Raw genomic sequence first — 16,648 nt, forward strand, 5'->3', positions numbered from 1 at the left:
CATTCGTCAAATAATCACATCGAGCAAGTGCAATTTGGCATGAGCCATGCAGGCTCGAAACCCGTCATCGCTGCTATGCAGCTATATTTTAATTTATTCCACATTCTCTTCTATATATGTCAACATATTATCTACATATATGTGCTCGCTAATTAATGTTAAATATACAACATACGAAAGCCAACACATTACAAATAAATATTTAAAATATTGATTGGACACGAACGAACTCCATTTCACAATGCATTGCTTTGCCTCAACTATCCACGTCGTTGAGGGTAGTCACACTCGCAAACTTACTTGGACAATACGTACACTATTATCAATACAGATGCTGAAAATCACAACGATATTTTACTTGTGCGGCTCGAGTAGCTGAAAACAACACAAACAAAGCGCACCATTTGTATACTCAACAGGGCACACGTGTTCTTAACACGTGACAAAGCAGGATTTATGAGTATACTTAACACGTGACACGGCAGGCTACATGAATGTATAAACAACAATTTAAAGAACAACAAAAATATAAGTATAGGTAATTGTTATCGGTAAATTCAAAAACCTAATATTCGTTCCAGGGTGTTATTTCGACCGCTGTTAGTTGTCGAGGTTAACCTGTAAAATCCGATTATTTGAGTACATAAAGGAGCATTACCGGAAACGTCTGGTTATTATGATTAATTAATAAGGTTTTAGATTATTCTAATCTCTTACTATATTTAGGATTTCATGATCACTCGAGACAAGCTCTCCTGGAAGCGAATCTATATATCAATGATAATCGGATTACTTTATGCCTCAAAAACTTTACTAGCATGTTCACCAGTTTGTATATGAATGTATGCAATATACATTGAACAAATGTTTAGTCAGATAAAACGCAGTAATCAATACTTTCCTATAAAACAATGATTCAATTTCAATCTATCTACAGCTCAGACATACTATTAATAAAGTTTCTATAAAGCATAATACGAAGTTATTGTGAGGATACCTCAAAGTATGCACGAAGACAGTACAGCGGGAGTATCGACTGACGCGCAGCGGAGGTCGATGCGACGGTGTACTGTCTAAGTGCATACTTTCAGGCATCCTCGTAATAACATTGTTATTATACATATTTTCCTTTTAAGAATACATCATAGACATTATACGCCAACTAAGTTGAGATCTCGGCGAAACCGAGATAGCCATGATACTTCTGTTTGCTCCTTATATGGTGTTTTATTCTTCCCCACCCCATCACAGAGTACTTTGTTTCGATTACCGTGAATACACATGGCCGAGAGACGGAACAAATACATAGGTTCTTTTTAGAACTATGAATGCATGGCTTTAATGTGAAGTCCGAGATGAATAATCAAAATGCATAAGAAAATAATCATAATGAATGACAAAAACGAATAGCAATGACAGTTGACAGTTAATGCACACGTGCGTAAACACAACAAGTGGTTCGTTGCAGACATTAATTCAATTTCAATTTTTACATCATAAACAGAACGTTTATAGATTCTGATCTTAATGACAAAATTTGATAAATCTTAGAAAGGAAACGGGTAAAGTGATTAAAATTTTTCTATGTGAATGTTGTATGACTTTCACGATATCAATCTTTAGAAGATGCTAGACCGGTGTACTTTGGTGAAAATAATAATCAAAGAAACAATGCTTTCTTTATTTCAACGATTACCTATCAACCAACGATTTTATTCAACAGCGGAAATAATGTGAAGCAGCATTGTACTCGCCCATAGTGTAATGCACATGTTTTGGATATACACTCAATTTGTTAGGGTAAATGTGAATTACAATTTATATGACTACGTTTTCATACAAAATTGAAAAAAGGTTGGGAGCAATAAAAATGTGATGTTCAATAACTATTAGCTGTTAGCGACGATATTTTGAATTCTCATTTTTTGAGAGATGCACGCCTTTAGCTTCTTGTTACGTGCATTGTTAAAGGGTAACTTTCTATATGAAAGATTTAATCCCAAAATCACCTAATCATCAACTGATTCGATATAAAATTCTTAATTGATTAATCTTAGACTTGAGATTAAGGCGACTACGGAATCAGCCATTCTGTTGACTATAAAGGCCGGTTTACTAATGAACTACATGCCAAAAAAAAGATGATTTTAGCTTTACTATCATCAATTTTCCTCAATCTTACTCCCGGCTCTTTTGCTATACGTAAGCCCTGTAGTAATTATGCAGCCATTGTACCTATTAAACCGAAGATTTTGAAGAGGACCACCAGGCTTAGTAGTAAAAAGGTTTTACGGCCTGTGGTTAAATACGATAACATGATTTCACATATAACCTTAGATGGCGGCGCCAGTGTCACTTGCCCGATGTAGACCTCAACTTTCAAACAGTAACCTTTGATTATGAATAATAAAATAACAGGTGTCCCATATGAAGCACGATGTGCTCACTGTTTTTGAAACTCCTGACTCAGTTCACATAAACCATGAAGTCCATATGTCGTTCTCGCAATTTTGAATTGATTTATCCTATCTAATTTTTTTGTGTGTGTTCTTGTAAAATGTTTTATCCTTTGCTGTCTGGTCAAGTCAACGATAAAAGGTAAATGTAGTAAATAAATATAATTAAATCAAAATAACCATTTGGTGTGGTCTGTCTTTTTAGTTTTTATTTATCAGCCTACCTTACACCTACCTTATTTCTATACTTCGAAATTGGATCCCCAGAAATCCCCAGAGCCAAATAACACGTCTGGTTCGTGAACATGTACTCGGAAGAAACATGTTTTTATTATTCAATATTCGAATTATACAGTCGAAAAGCCGTGACTTTGCATTAAAAAGTCATGTTTTTGTTGATATCCCCTTTGATGATTCAATTTTCTTTATAAAGTATTACAATTATATACAAAATTAATCATTGTCATTATTTTTGACAAGTTGACGTAGGCAATTACACCTTGTCACAGTGTAAAGCCTGCTTATAGCAATTGTAGGGCCACCCACAGACCTTGATAAACAAAACATGTACTCCTATATTACATTCATCAAATATCGTGAAAATGGCATATATACAAACAGAGATCATTAATCAAAAGTCACATCGGGAGAGTATCCACAAGAACAAAGCAGAACAACTGAGATGTGGACGACACTATAGTCAAATTGTTAAGAGAAAGATATTTGAAACTTGTAAAGTGATATCATGTGTTTCGAAAAACGTTTGTACATCCTGCTCTACGTCTGTCCAACTAATATGTATGTTAAGGTACGACCGTAGACTACCTGACACAAGTGTTTGAGTAGTTTATTCTATACTATGTATATACATGATAAGAGTACATACAAGATGTAAGGAGGATATGTAGGCGTGTCAACAGAATGATATATGTAAACGTGTAGATTTGAACATCTTCACAAGAGACCTCCAACAGTTTCAAGAATGCAAACGCTTTGGACTTTTTACAGTGTTGTATGCAGGTGTATATTTATAATGATGATTGCGAGGGCGTCATATATATAATCTTGACTCAGTAAAGTTGTTAAATAGATTCCTATTTTCACACAAAGCATAAATATTGGCTAGGTGACAATGTAACTTGACTAAACAGTTTATATTGTAATTATGATTACACGCTGGTTATACGCTGGACAAAAAGGCATACATGGGTTCTTAAAATGTAACATATGTATTTGTAATAAAAAAAAATATAAAATCACTCATTCACAAATGAAAGCATGCAAAAATAAGTACAAATACAAATACAATGGTTATATTCCTTATAAAACCCAAATACAATGATTATAGTCTCAACCACTCTGCCGTTGAAGGAAGAGATTCCAGAACATCACCAGCCTCGGATATTCTTCATACAGTCCTTACCTCAGCTAATCGTTTCATACACTAAAAAGACCAGCCATCTAATAATCTATAAAATTCTTCTGATCTTCTATGGCAATGCACTTGTTATCCCTCCATCTTGTGACAATCGCAGCTTTGGGGCAAGGGGAGAACAACTTTTTTTCTCTTGTCTTCTATTATATTTTACATTTTCCTAACCAAAATTCGAAACAGAAGTGAATAGACCATGATCAATGGTTAGATTTTCTATCGTTTAAAAAATAGCCAAGGGACTAGGGATCATAAGTATTGTTTTGATGTGTATACTGTAACAAAACGTGTCATTTGAAATGTAAGGGGTATTTTCGGTCGTCACGAGTTTATTGAGTAATTTCTATATCATCTAGTGGTGATATTGATTTGTCTGTCATTTTTGTAAATGGTTTATTGTATAAATATCTACACATATGTTTAGTAACCCCGTCATGTCTTTGTATAATACAGTCAGTCATATACTACTTATGTGTTGTATGAGCAAAATATAATAACGAATATAAATGACAGAACAAACATATTGTGTTACTTCAAACGTTTCGTTTACAAGTATAGGGCAATGAATGACATGTAATCGTTCACAATCTCAAAAATGAACACGAGTGCCGACTTCGTATCGGGATGGAGGGCGGGAAATATCCGGATATTGGCCCGGGGGCAATAGAACAATCGATCTAAAATGCCTCGCGAAAACAAAAAGTCAAATCACGTGCAGTGATTAATTTGGGGGATGTATGTTATTAATTCTGTGAGTTATGCTGAACATTGTTTTATAATATTATAATTGATGTTGTATTATTTCATCAACATTAACAAGTTACATCAGGAGCTATTCAGCGGGAATATTGTCAAATGTCGATATCAAAAGCCATTTAGCGCGAGAGGTAGAGTACTTGTAGGGTAATTGAACATATAATTAAACCCAATTTGGGGATAGAATCACATTTTGTAATGTTCGGATAGGGAATAGATTTACAATTAATGGGGGCAGGAGAATATTTGACATTTTGTATGGTATGTTTGTTCGGTGGTCGTCGATTGGTAAATTAAAATCATATTCATGTTTTTTGAGCAAGCGCTGGCGAAGTCTAATAAATAGGCGCAGTTTTATTAACATTTACATGCAATACGAGGGATAGTGGAGAACTGCCATCCATAAAATACTAGTAATACATACTTGCAAACACTTATATGGCCGAATTTGTATACAAAAGATACAGTACAGTTTGAACATTTATTTACAAGCATCTTCTTATTTTCATTCTGGCTGACAGTAGGAATATATAATTGTGAAAACCCCAAACCCAAACCCGCTAAAACAATATCGCATTCTTGGAGACATATTCCGTTGTACCAGAACCGTCGTTCGGATAATGAAAATTGCTAAGTAGAAACAAAATAACAAAAGTTCCAACCCACTTCTATAATATTATACCTAGAAATAAAGTGAAACTGGTTGAATTCCTTGTGTTTTGACTGATTAGCCAATAAAGCTGTGACTGTGACAGGTAACAGATACAGGTACTAGTAATTTATAATTTGCACATTCAATAAGATCCAATCAAGCACATCATCGTGATACACACACAACCTAACGATTCTAACATGTGTACCCCGGTACTTTATTTCATACATTATACATCTGTCACCGTAACCCCATAAGTTACAGCTTGTCGTAATTTTGCGGTATTTTACGGGGTATTTTCATCCTACCATATTAGGAAATGCGAATTCCACATATGGAATGATTACGCGCGTAAGTGTCCTCTAATAATAAAAACAAACATAGCTGCCACCAGAGTTTGACCGGATTCCACACAAAGTGCGCTGATTCTGTTTTAAACATTTTGTATTTCAGCATGAGATGCCATGATGCATCCTTGGGAGAAAAAAGTTGTATAATAATGAGGTTATTACGAGAACACCTCAAAGTGTGCACTCAGACATACTTGAGGTATCCCCGTAATAACCTCATAATATTATGTACTTTATTTCAGGATAAAACGCAAATAACAAATCCTATAACAACACACAGCGTAGAATAGTACAAACAAACCCGTTTTAGCAAAATAACAAATTGTCTGTACAATAGACTCATCTTAGAAATGACATGAGCGTCAAAGCGCACTGACTATATTCAGACGATTAAAAGATAAAGAACTCATTGTCCTTCTTAATGCACCAAATATGGGAATAACTCGTTACAATCCCGCTCAAACCCCATAGCAATTCGAATGCGTTGTTATATACAGTCAGAGGGTTATGACCAAGGTAAACTGCTGGCAAATTAGTAATTTTAAGAAAACCTCTACATGGCAAAAACATCATGCACTGTCTCAGACTTGAGTGATAAATACCATTATCTGAGCCATATGCCTCGTACATTGTCAGTAGTAATCTTCATCACCACATCATCCGCGTACATAAGGTGGTTCATTACTCGACCGCATATGCTACATCCTATCTCACATGGCTTTAACTGAGTACTAGCTGATCCAAGCAACGGAGATAAAACGCTTCCCTGTCGTACACCATTGTTAGCCTCAAATTAAAATTAGTACTAAAGAGCGCTACCCTATTTGACACAGAAATATTGTGGACGATACCAGACTGTTAAAACGCGCGACCAATATAGCCGCGGGTAAGCCCCTATTAATAAGTTTAGAAAACAAACAAACAAACAAACAAACACAGGACTATTATAAGACCGATAATAATTGATTATTTCTTTCATAGCATAGATGCAAAAGTCGATAGAATAAGATTCTTTGAAACCAAATTGAAAGTTTTCCGTACCGAGATTTTTACAAAAATAATCAAAGAAAGCTTAGAAAGAACTCCCATGTGCTGAGAGTATTGGAGACACATTAAATATAATTTGAAATTACTTAGCTGAAAACTAATTATGCAAATCAGAAAATTAACATGAACAGATTTGATTGTAAAACTAATGAGGTCTGCGCAATATAACAAAAACTCTATGTACCAAGTTTAATTGAAATGTGATTAGAACCAAAAAATTATGAATTATTATGCTAATTAGGGAAATAATATGAACAGAGTTTTACCCCAAACTAATTAGGTTTGTACATTGTCCTAGAGCATCTTTGTACTAAGTTTCATTAAAATGGAAATTAGTACTTTAGATATCAGTGTGAAAGCTTAAAATTGGTTAATTATGCAAATTGTGTAATTAACATGTACAGATTTTAACCCACAATTATCCAGGTCTGTCTATTGTCCTACAGCATCCATGTATAAACATTTATTGATATGTGATGATTAGTACCCGAGATATCAGTGTGAAAGTTGTAAATTGGTTAATTATGCAAATTAGGTGATTAATATGCACAAATATTTACCAAAAACTAATTGGGTCTCTGCATAATTCTAGATTCATTGAAATGTGATGATTAGTACTTTAGATATCAGTAGAAAAGCTGAAAATTAATTATGCAAATTAGGTAATTAATATGCACAATTAGTTACCCTGAAACTAATCAGGTCTCTGCATAGTCCTAAAGGATCTATGTACCAAGTTTCATTGAAATGCGATGATTAGTACTTGAGATACCCGTGGAAAAGCTGAAAATTAACTAATTATGCAAATTAGGTGATTAATATACACAAATATTTATCCGAAACAATCAATCTCTGCATAGTCCTTGAGTATGTAAGTACCAAGTTTCATTGAAATGTAATGCTCACTACTTACCGTACTCGACCGCGTTAGCGCCCAGGGGCCTCAACTCAGAAAATCATGATTTTTTAGGGGTGGGCGCTTACCCGAGCACCCCCCTCGAAAAAGATTGCAAATGAAAAATTTGATTCATCAAGTAACAGATTACGTCTTTGAGGGAAATCAAATTACGAAATTATTTGAGTCGTCATTGATTTTCACAATGAAGAAACAGAAATGATCACAAAAAATATGCACATTTTATTACAATATTAATTACGTACCACCAGAATTTACGAAATTAAAAACATTTGAGTCTGTTGGGACACAGTCGAAGTCAAAATTGTCATATTATCTCCACTGACGAAGGTGTTGAATCGTACGCAAACTTTCATCACAAATCACTTTCCGCCATGATGCATTTGCAGATTTCACCTGCAGTGGCGTCCTTTGACCTAATGGGTCAAGTTGGTTATTAACCAATCACAATGCTGTGTTGTACTGACGCAATTCTTCGGAAATTCCCGAAGACTTTCCGGTAACGCAATGCGGAAGTGAATTATCGATGTCGAAGTACGATCTGCTGGAATTGATTTCAGCGAATAAACGACATAGTTTTTCCAAAAAACTAGTAACTAGCCATTTTTGAGAGGTAAACTGAATATGGCATGAAATATTTACCGCATTTTACTTGTATTAACAGGTCATTGTCGAAGCGTAGTTTACGCACGGTTATCGTGTTCTACGCATTCACAACATGTTCACAACGGTCGATATCCACGCTGTATCATATAAAAACGATTACCAAGATTCGTTACGCAAGACCAAGTTTTAAATTAGTTGCATTTTGAAGGGGTGGGCGCTTTGTCGAATGTGACCCCGAATATAAAAATTGTGCAAAAGTGGGGGGTGGGCGCTTGCCCGGGCATGGGCGCTAACGCGGTCGAGTATGGTATAAAAGCTGAAAATTAATTAATTATGCAAATTAGGTAATTATATGTACTGATATTACCATAAAAACTATCAGGTCTGTGCAGTGTCATATGACATCTATGTACCAAGTTTCATTGAAATGTGATGATTAGTACTTGAGATATCAGTGGAAAAACCGAAAATTGACTAATCATTATGCAAATTAGGTAATTAGTATCCACGGATTATTACCAAAAACTAATCAAAACCTAGCATTAGTTCAGAGCATCTATGTACCAAGTTTCATCAAAATCCAATGAGTGGTTGTTTAGATATCAGTGGAACAGTCATGGAACCACTAAAAAATAGCTAATTATCATGCAAATTAGGTAATTAATATGCACGGATTTTTACCAAAAACTAATCAAATCTGCGCATATGTTCAGAGCATCTATGTACCAAGTTTCATCAAAATCCAATGAGTGGTTCTTTAGATATCAGTGGAACAGTCATAGAATAGCTAAAAATTAGCTAATTATCATGCAAATTAGGTAATTAACGAGCATGGATTTTTACCAAAACCTAATCAAATCTGCGCATTGGCCCAGAGCATCTATGCACCAAGTTTCATCAAAAACCGATGTATGGTTCTTGAGATAGCAGTGGAACAGTCGGACATACATACACACATACACACATACACACATACACACATACACACACACACACACACATACATACACACTAACTGCAAAGACTCCCATTTTGTGCTTCGCACATGGGAGTCAATAATTTCAAGTACATTCGACTCATAACTGTAGCAATCGGTGTGTAGTTATCCTTGTTGGTCAAGTCACCAGTTTTATTTTTAACAATTTAAATAAGCATTCATAAAATTACTGGGCAAAAAAAAAACAAGGCCAACAAATAACACATGCTTTGATTGGCATATTTAAAATATTCACGTCATCAGGCCCAGGAAATTTACCCATTTATCAAATGCGATGCTCACATCAGATGCGTCAATTTTTCGAAAGCTGCGAAAGTTTTCCGGGTCTGAAATTCATCTCGTCACATACCCTTTGTAGTGAAATAAGTAATTATTCAAAAAAATGCTTGCAACTTTTTTCTATACAATTAAATCGTTTTGAGTATGTTCCACTTACAATATAAAGCTTCCTCCCCGTAGAATTATTGTCATGCCTGTCAATTTTTTAACGAGAAAAACATGCCTACGTAAGTCACAGATGTATTCATTTTTTTATTTTAAATATAGTTCACAATTCTTGTATTAGGTTTGTTTATCGATACTTTAATGTTATTTTCTCTGCTTCTTTTTATGGTTTACTAAACGTTCACTAGCGACCATCGCCAATTCATTACATTATATCCGGATTAGGAAAAACAATGTGTCAACGGGCAAAGTAATCATTGTTTTCAGAGAATGGTTTCGGGAATACTAGATTCAGAAATGAGCATAGAAAAAAACCGTCGTTTAAGTTTACTGTCATATAAACAGGGACCGGAGACGGGTGGCTGTACGCGCTCCTCTGACTGTAAGTGCTATGTTAGTTAGAGTAGCAACGCATGTTGACCCAGTCATGGAATTGCATGACCAATTGTGGAATCGCATGACCCATTGTGGAATTGCATGATCCATCGTGGAATCGCATGACCCATTGTGGAATCGCATGACCCATTGTGGAATCGCATGACCCATTGTGGAATCGCATGACCCATTGGGGAATCGCATGACCCATTGTGGAATTGCATGACCCATTGTGGAATCGCATGACCCATTGTGGAATTGCATGACCCATTGTGGAATTGCATGACCCATTGTGAAGTTGCAATATAAATACCCAAATTTCGCATCATAGAAAGGTATGGCATGCTGTTGCGTCAAATGGTATAACATACCAATAAATGACATATTCAAAAAATTAACAACGCGTGCGGGACTCTTACGAGATGATCGATTTGAATGAAGGTGCCTCTAAATCATGGGTCGGTCTGTACAAAGTATTGCATTAATTCCTATAGTCCTTCCACAGATTACACCTCAAAGACGTAAAGACATGTCGCTTAGTTTTCAAATGCGCGACGGTTGAAAATTTAGTATCATATTACTATGAGCATAACAACTTGCATCGTGTACATAAATTTGATTGCTTTCATATATAACTGTGTGTCTTTTGTAAACGATGTAATGAAAATTTTACAACATTTTAGAGCGAACTGATCTAACTATTCGGATTTCCAACGCTACATCAACTGATTGCAAAATGGCGGCTCAATCTCTGACTAGAAAGGAAATCTTCTACTATTTATGCATGATATAGCTATAACGAGCGATTTGATTGGACAATGCTTTGAAGAAAATATCTCAAATAGTGCCAAAAAGAGCGCAATTAAATACACATCTTTATATGATACAATTTGGTTTTGGGTCTCGGCAAATTATCCTATGCCGCTGTGTGCCTATTCAGTATATTTACGTCATGGGAGTTCGCTGTCCCAAACAAGGTTTCCGAAACCTCTCCTACGAAATCAAACAAACCTCTTTTATCGCGACTCATATCAGGGTCAAACTTTTTCCATTTTTCGGGACTAGTACCTCGAGACTAGTACGCATATCGTCCGCTTATCCCTCGTAATGCGGGATATCAAATGCCTGCTTTGTGTTTCAATATCTCTCCATATTCCTCGCAATACCCTGAAAACATACTGACTCGCTCTTCTTCATCTTAGATATATTTACGTAAAAAATCGAGAACGTGTATGACAAAAGCTAAGACCATTATCAATATTTTCTGCACGCTCAAATAAGATTCCGGCTTCGGGGCGTAATCTCTTGTTAACAGTGATGAATGAAAATGAAAAGAATGAGTCGAAATATCGAAAGGGTGCATGCGCAGTCGTTTCTGAAACGCAGATTCCAAAAAGTTAATATTCTTGAAGCTATCACAAATATTTACAAATTGCAAGCATTCCCAGAACCCACGTCATTTTGAAACTCCCTTGTTCCAATAGGATTGAGCTGAGAGCGTTTCAAATTGCTACATTTCTCAAAAATCGTATCACGATCGTTATTGCGGACATATCAAAAGGCAGTAAATCACACTCTTCACTCCAACTTCTCCCGGGGCTATGCACACATACATTTCAGTAACGACTGTCATTACAATAATGGTATCTTAGCACTCAATGACGAATATGTGATAACACTGAATAAATGATCCAAAAAACATCTTACAAAGAACTCCGGCGTGTTGACGGAATTGAAGGCATGACGTACAAATATAGAATACTGTATTTATTACTATGTTAAAAACACATCTTTAATACACGTAAGGCATTGTGTTTATTGCATGCAGAATCATTGAAATATGTCTTATTTTGACCATAGGGTTGTCTTTTTCATTTATATTCACAGTAAATACAGCATTTAAGATATAACTGGCTTAACAATTATAAATATTTAATGAAATAATGACCATATATAAGGACTTGATATTTTGCTCATATATCTTGTCAGACAACAATATTTTAGCATCAGGTGCATGCATATTAATAGGGTCACATGACGATATATAGTCATCTGATAATCATATCACATTGTAAGATACCTTCATTATAGCACTGGCTGTATGTCACTATCTGCTGCAGTGCTTAGTACATTTATGTTATTCATGGTTATTTATACTAAGAAGTTAATTAATATGCATGGATTTCAACCCTGAAGTAATCAGATCTGCGGATTATCCAAAAGCAATAAGTACCTAGTTTCATTAACAAAATTGATGAATGGTACTCAAGTAATTTGTGGAGCACCTGTAAATTTATTAATTTATGCAAATTGGGTAATTAGTAATCGCGAAATGTAATCCTAAACTGAACATGAATATGGCTTATCCAATAGCATCAATACACCATGTTTGATTAAAATATGTTTAATGGTACTTGAAAACAAGTGAAAATGCTTAAAATCGACTAATTAGGTCATTACTAATCACGAGACTTCAGCCAAAAACTAACCTGGCCTGCGCAATATCCTAGGGCCTCTATGTACTACGTTTCAACGAAATCTGATACTTACTTCTTGGGATATCAGTGGAACACATACACACACACGGAAATCAACAATGATAAACGTATAAAATAGGCATTTCTGATAAACAGACAAAATAGACAGAAAGATGATGATCAGTATTTATGAATTCAGAGTGACCGAGACAACTTTTAAAGAACGCATTAAAGGGCGGTAGTCGTCGCACCGCGCATGCGCGATATATTGGTCTCAGATAAACAAAGATGGCGATTTTGAATGTAGCGCACAGCAACTAGTACAAGAGAGATTACTAAGTTTTGATTAAGTACTAGTATTTCGTTTTGGTGTTTGGAAGGTATCGAAAGAGTCGCTGGCGGTAACTACTGCAAGTTTCTCCCAGGGCAAAAATCGTACTCGTGATTTCATTAAAAAATCGTATTGGATTGTGGAAAGATCACTGTTTATCAACGCAAACCGCCCTTTTAATATGCTGGCAATATAACTTGCTAACTAAATATAAACAAAAAAAATGTTGTTTATTTCATTTCATGTAGTACATGTGGGAAACGCTTCATTGGTTCAACAGTCAACTAGGAGATTGATTTACTGCACATCTGCGACATACTAGACAACACAATCGTTTTATCCGGTTCCACTTTCATTCTAGGGGGCAGGTCAGCATGGATATATCCATTTCTCATGTATGAGTTGCCATTGGCAACGAGAATCAGTCCAGGCGCGTCGAGGGTTGTCATGCGTGTACATACGTTCTTAAGTTCCATCTACACATTTTCTTCTATGGTATCGATGAAGAGCAATGTTGAATATTTACTAAGGACAATAGTTATCAAATATTATCTACTATTATCTACTTATTTGTCAGTCCAAACACCGTTTATTAATTTACTATCAATACATGACCTTCGAGGTAATTACTACTGACTAGAAAAACCTTTGGCTTTGAAGCAAATACTAAGCATGATAGCATGATTGTATTTAAATTTTCCCTGTCTATATTTTGTTGATATGATAGGTTTTTTTAGGAAAGTATTTGCGACGTGTTACCATGAACAGATAATAAATTGTTATTAGTACAGTTGTCGCCAAATTTACCAGACTATTTAGCGAAATAACAAAGCCATCAATATATATATACTGTGTCTAGTGTTTTTTAGATAGACTATATTACAAGATGTCTCAATCACCGTGACACTGCCTACTAGTATATCTGAAAACACGGCTCTAGTTGTATTCACTGTAATCCTTGTAGCGTAAGTAGAAGAAACGTTCCCATGGTTACGATCCAATACTCAAACCAACAATTTGCGCTGCTGGGTACATGTACATGATTATGATTTGAACATATATATTGACGGGTTTTTCCGCACTATTACACTCCAATTAATCGCATATAAGTTTCCAGTATCTAGTGAGTATTGTGTATTACATCTCCACTACACTTTCAAGGACGAATTAAATACGCATTTCCAGTGATGAGTTTTTAAAATGATGGCTATTTGATTATATTTCAATTGTTGAAGTCCGACGGTCGCGAGGCAGCTGGCGCATTTAACTTATTTTCAAATTACGATTGTGACAAAATGGCTACAAATTGTATATGTTTTAAGAATCCTTAGCATTCAAGCATTTCATAAATGTGTTTTTAAAGCGAGGGAGTCGTCATCTGCGCATGCGGCAGACGGCTATAGCGTGTCGTTATTTACAAACAAACGTCTACCCATGAGCCTTTGCGTTTTAAGCGTGCGTTGTCATCGTCGCTTGGGACTCGATTCCCGCACGTGCGCAGTTGACGACCCCTCCGCTTAAATAGAAGTTGAGTGTGCTGGTAAAGGGTGTCTACCGCGATTAATACACGTATTACTATGTTGGTACTAGCGTGTCAAACCCCTAAATCGTATCGCCATCACTTACCTCAAGTGAAAAACGAATTCCTCAAATAATTTGCCTATTCCATTACTCACACTGTCATTAAAGATCCGGTGTTGATTAAATGGTCACGTATATATACTGCCTTCTTTTCTAACACCTATTCCTTTTATGAAAGCAGAAAAGGGGTGGCCCATCGCTAACTCCTGGGGTGATGGAACAATTGCACAGCAAAACCTACAACAGAAAAAAAGTCTGTATGTCTAAAAAAAAATATTACAGCAAATTCATTAGAAAATATGACACAAAAATAAGTGAAATATTTTGTCAATTTGTTTCTGTCATCCAACCCACTCCCCTCGGTTCTAATGATACATCCATAACTCTTGGAAAACGTTGGTTCCAATGAGAGCATAATGAAGTTTACTAATCCGCGGCAAACAAACGTAAAATGCATTGGTTTCAGTAGAGGGCATATAATATGCAAATTACTAATCCCTGACGCAAACATTAACAATAGTATATAGAGAATAGTGTACTCACTCATTGCTTATTAGGTAGTATTTTGATAAGTATTAATGTGACAAGCACATATTACTTGTCTTTTTGATCGTGTTCAGCTCTAGTCTATTTCGAAGTTTTGTATATTATCTATTTGAAATTAAAGATTTGTCAATATACAAACAAGAGAGACTCTGGCTCATAATTCGAAAACTTATTTTTTTATGTGTTTCAATGAATTTCTGTGTCAGTGTATGTTAGCTAAGTTCATGTTAAATTATGCTTGGAGTTGTGGATGAAATGGTTTAATTGGTCGTGAGAAGTTATTTGGCAGTCTGTCAATTCCCGTCGCGGCGTATTTCATATGCTGGCACACTTTTGTAACTTGTAGTACATTAATAAGTTGTCGCGTTTTTAATGAAAGTTTTCATATTCAACATTAGTATTGCTAAATTTGTTGTTACGTTCTGTTTTGTTTTGTTTTTGTGCGAAGGTCACAATTTAAATATAACATAACGCATGCCAAGACAATGATGATATCCAACTTGCTTGGAGTACGTGTTGCCAAAGATTTCCATTTCTCATATTATTCTTGTCCGCGCCATAAACAGTGTTACCATGACGACATTAGCAACGAGAATCATGGCGTGTATTATAACCTAATAAAGTTGGAAGAGAAGATAACGTATCCCATTTTATTGGGAAAATAAAAAAAAATATTCTGAGCTGATTTACTTTGTGCTCTAGCGAATTGTCTATGAAAACAAAAGTACAGATAAAATACAATCCATTGAAAAATTAGGCGAACGAGGGAAAGCGATTCTCTTTTCTAGGACAATACATTTTCACATTAAAAAATCTTATATTCAAGGAAGTTGTTTATTGTATTCTGCTGGGTCTGATTTAAAGCAATGTCATAATCTGTGTGTACTACTAAGATGCAATTACAACAAATAAACATGTTGTTCGTTGAAAAGAGAAGGAAATGCTACAGTTGTGTTAGCCAATGTGGGCAAGGTTTACATTCGGAATATATAAAATAAAATACGTAGATCTCAAAAACACATTCTTATTCTTATTCTTAGTGTAAATGTCTATACTAGTATTCGAAAGTGCAAATGTCTGTATTCTTAGTGTAAATATTTCAACACTGTATCCCCTTCAGTCAATTATACTATTTTATCTTTGTGCTTTGAACAGTTTACGATATACGGTTATTGAATATGAGCTGCCCTCTTGTGGACATAAAATCTAATCAAAAGGAAGTGCCCATTTATTGACGACAAAATTACGAATGTAAATAGCGCCCTCAGGTGGCGAGAAAGAAGGTGACAAGTGGTATATTGTGCGAATATCTGCACTTATTTTCAGAATTATGGATTTACGGGACAGAATATCGTTTGGAAATTAGTATAAAAAAGTGTCACACTGATATGAAAATGCGCATGTATTGTCCTAGGTTGAGAACCGAACAAAGTGGTGTTATCTGAAGAGGCATCATTAACGAACACTAGAGGGCAGTATATTCGTGAATATGCACGCGTGATATTGTGCTTGTGGGTATTCCAATCGACGTCACAAAAATAAAATAAACACCTTTTATATTTGTCAAAGGGCACGTGTTCTGTCATTAATCAATCTACGACTACTCATAAGAAAAAATAAAACTGTGTTGTTTGAACATGGAACATTTATTCTACAGTTTCAGAAAGTTTAATAAAGTTATA

Source organism: Saccoglossus kowalevskii, chromosome 18 (genome assembly GCF_978046115.1).
Source record: "Saccoglossus kowalevskii chromosome 18, keSacKowa6.1, whole genome shotgun sequence".
NCBI lineage: Eukaryota > Metazoa > Hemichordata > Enteropneusta > Harrimaniidae > Saccoglossus > Saccoglossus kowalevskii.